The sequence below is a fragment of the Thermobia domestica genome, chromosome 18, assembly GCF_964235325.1.
Source record: "Thermobia domestica chromosome 18, izTheDome1.hap1.1, whole genome shotgun sequence".
NCBI classification, from domain to species: Eukaryota; Metazoa; Arthropoda; class Insecta; order Zygentoma; family Lepismatidae; genus Thermobia; species Thermobia domestica.
This window is the reverse complement of record NC_137471.1, coordinates 153,599,178-153,603,292: the sequence shown is the minus strand read 5'-3', so window position 1 is coordinate 153,603,292 and position 4,115 is coordinate 153,599,178.

Genomic DNA, 4,115 nt, shown 5'->3' with positions numbered 1-4,115 from the left:
CATTTTTAATATGTTTTCCTTTCCCTGCCTTAACGTTTTATATTCAAAATTCGATAAAATATTCTGGAAATAATACTAAAATATTGGTCGGAAATGCTTCATTTAAGTTATATGAGCAGATTACCAAAATACTTTTGTAAAAAAATTAAGTAAACCTTTTTAAAATATTTCTAAAAAATATTTCTTATATTACGAAAGAATTTATTTTTAAAATATTCTAAACGTTTTTAAAAATATATATTCAATATGTTTTCTCGTAAAAATAGAAAATATTGTTAATAACGTATTAGAAAACATTTTTTAAATATATGGAATATATTTCATTTCATTGTTTTCCGTATCATATATGGAAAACATTTTTAGTATCATTTCGAAAATATTTCCCCTCTGAACAGTGAAAACATATTACAATACATCCAAAACAATATTTCTAATATATTTTGTGAATATTTTCCTGGATTTACTTTCTGGAAAGCATTCTCAAAATCTACTCTCGGTAATTTCTAAAATGTTTTACAAACATTTTTGAGAAAATATTTTCGGGAAATATTCGGAATACATTAGGGAAACCAGAATGGAAATCTCCAGAGAAGGAAAACATTTTGCAAATCAAGGAAAATATTTTCTTTTGGTTGAGGAAATATTCCTTGCTGTGTGGGGGTGTAGTCGAGAGTATACGAAGGTGTATTGCTCAATCTTAGTCACTTGCGCATACTTTCTGCTTCAAGGCGTGTTGTACTCTATTCGAAACTAGCATATATAACCTGTGAAATGTTTAAGACTAGCGTATACTCTGTGAAAATTTTAAGACTATGGTGTACGCCGTGTGAAATTTTAGGACTTGAGCAGGAAGTTTTTGATAGTCTATTATTGCAACACAGCCCCTAGTTATTCGCCTCTACTTTCTAAACATTTTCTATATATTTAACATCCCTGGAGTTGGTGGCCCCGCATCGTGGAGGTTGTGGGGACATTATCTAAGCCTTTGGTCAAGTGACCTTACATTTGGACCTGTCAAATGACCTTACATTTACATAGATTACTATTGAGATAAGTGGGTAAAACTGCATTCAGGTTTACACCTACAATTAGTGTTCATCCTCCCGAAGGGGAACTTTCAAAGATGTCCTCAATTCTAACTATAGAGAAACGTTCTCACACAACAGAATAAACATAATTTCAAACCGTTCATGATCTATATTTAGAAAAAATAGCACTCTACTAACGTAATTTGCTGTTTTGGAAAATATAAGTTTAGCTTATGAATATCTGGGAATCAGTCGATCTGTCTGTATTCTGACGTATTAGAGTTAATGTCCCTTTATAATTCATCACCGATGCCGATGCTAAATGGTACGTGAATCTATAGTTTCTGGTAGGATCCGAACCACCATAACGCGTTCAAACTTCACTAAAGGGAATCGAACCTGAGACTTGCTGCAAAGCAGACATGCTTGCTAGACACTATACTAACTTCCTATGTATATTTCAATATCATTAACTTTCAGTAATCACCGGTAACCGACCTATAACCAGAGTCGAAGTCTAAGAGGGAGTTATTGAAAATGTTTAATTATCCTAATTTTTATGTAAATATTTCACTTTAGAATATTAGCGTTTAAATACTCATCTCCCCCATACAACCATTACACACGCTAATACTATGTAATAAGCAGTAACGACTACATATTATCAGCTGCAACATTTAATCAATCAACATATAACATATAAAGCTTATAAAATTTTAATTAGTCAGCTGGATTACATCTTATGAAAAAAAAGTTGAATAATTTCCACCTTATATGTTAGTTGTTTGACGTAACGTAAGCATCAAGGTAAGCTTAGATCTTTGTTCGAAATTCACATTGAAATGATATTCGCAAAGAATCTTCACTGAGCTGAATCTCTTTCGTTCTAGGTTGGCTACAAGACTGCGATAACCGTAGGACGTGAAAATGAAGATTTTATTCCCCAGTCAGAATTTTTAAACTATCCTATCTCTTCAAGTCAATAATTGTCTGTTTTGCATTATTACTTTTCAACCACAGAGCAAAATAATTCAATCACTCTACTCCTGTTTTAATGATGTATGGCAGCGTGTAACAAATTGTCGCGAGGTCCTGGGCAAGAAAAGTTTGTGATCGCTCTTTCAGTTTTTAATTGCTAATTATAATAAAATTTCTGGAAATCAATTAATCTAAACATTTAGTTATTTGTGCTAAAGAAAATAAAGGTTTGTTCTCTTACTTTCCTGTTCCACCATTTTTTTCATCATCATTCACTTGCAATTTCATCCATCTCCTTTAGCAGTTACATAACTCTGGGGCGCTAAACTAAAGATTTCATCTTTTCTTTCATTACTACAATCTTAAAGTTTGCACGTATTCAAGTTTGCACGACATTATTAATTGTTGAATTGGCGAATTTATAAAAGTCAGTGCTAAATCATTTTAGGCTCGATAATCTTTCCAAGGCCCCTGGAGGCGCTGAGCTCTGAGCGTGCCATTTAGGGAGGAACGGTGGCTCAGCGATAGAGAAATTACCTTTGTTCGAAGGGTCGCATGTTCGATTCCCGTCCAAGTAAGTTCGTGGTGGAGGACATCGTGTTCGTGGGTTTTCTGGGGATTCTCCAGTTTCCTACCACATTCTCATTCAACTATTTCTTTCATCATTCACTTCTGTCTCCTTTAGCATTTAGCTTGCATAATCGTGGGATCTTAAAGATTTCATTTTTTCATTTGCCTTTACGTATTTGTAGTGTAAGGAATCATTGAGACAACGTTTGAAAGATATCATTTCATAATTGTGGGAATTACTGAAAATAAACTTTCCAACAATGATAGCTGCCAAAATTGAACCAAGACCAAAGTGATAAAGTGCATAAATTGGCCCCTAGGGTAGGTTCTTAAGACAAAGTTTCATATTTATGGCAATTATTGAAAAAAATTAAAAATTTTAACATTGTTAAGGTAGGACAAATGTATCTCTATTAGTGGTGAATATTAACAATATTTGAGCATCGAAATTAACCTTACAAGCATATTGACACATTTCAGTTTATATTTTAAAATACCAATTAACTTAGATTCACATTCAAATCAATGAAGTCATTCATGTTATAGGTTAGAGTGGGTATATATTTCCGAGTGATAATTCAACAATACTGTTCTGAAGTATTTTATTTGTTTGCTGACGGAGTTTCAAAATTAAGCTCTTTAGATCTTTCCCTTTGAATTTATTCAAATTCCTCAGTTACGCTACATACATCAGGGATGGCCAACGTGTTGACTGTCAAATTCTGACAGATAGTCCGCGGCAGTCACTCTACCGCCACTCATCAAACCTTGATTTCACCCTCACCCTAATGAGAGCCGCCCTTGTGTGGCTGAATACTTATGCTTGCATCGTAGTTCAAGGAACATTTTGAAGTAAAGGCATTGGATACTGTTGATAAATGATGTAAACGTCACTATCGACCGAGATCTCCATTGTAACAGTTGTTCCATTTTAGGTGTTCCACAGTAAGTTATACGATGATATGTTTAGTTTCCTTTCTTTAGGACGTATGTTAAGCAAGGACGAATCCAGGACGGACTTCTGGTGGGGGTGGTGGGTTGTAATACTGCTACTTAGAGCCAGAGATGGAGTGGGTCGGTGGGTTAAGTGTGTCAAGTTTTCTGAGTGGGTCAGTGGGTCGTGGGTCAACAGCATGTGACCCACTGTGACCCACCACCCACCGTGACCCACTGCGACCCATGACCCACTGTGACCCACCACCCACCGTGACCCACTGTGACCCACCACCCACCATGACCCACTGTGACCCCCCACCCACCGTGACCCGCTGCGACCCACCACCCACCATGACCCACTGCGACCCACCGACTCAATATGATCTACTGACCTTCTCTGCTCACTGCATTGTAAAGAGTATCTTCTGAAGACTGGTAAATTTTTCTCCGTTTTCCTTTCAAGACCTTCATTTCCCTTTCTTTTCCACTTGTTTCTGTCTACTTACCTGAGGTGAGTATATCTAACCAAGTGAAAAAAGAACTTCGGGCACTTTTGGATATTGATATTTTAAATAGTAATAATAGCAATAGGACTTACACTAC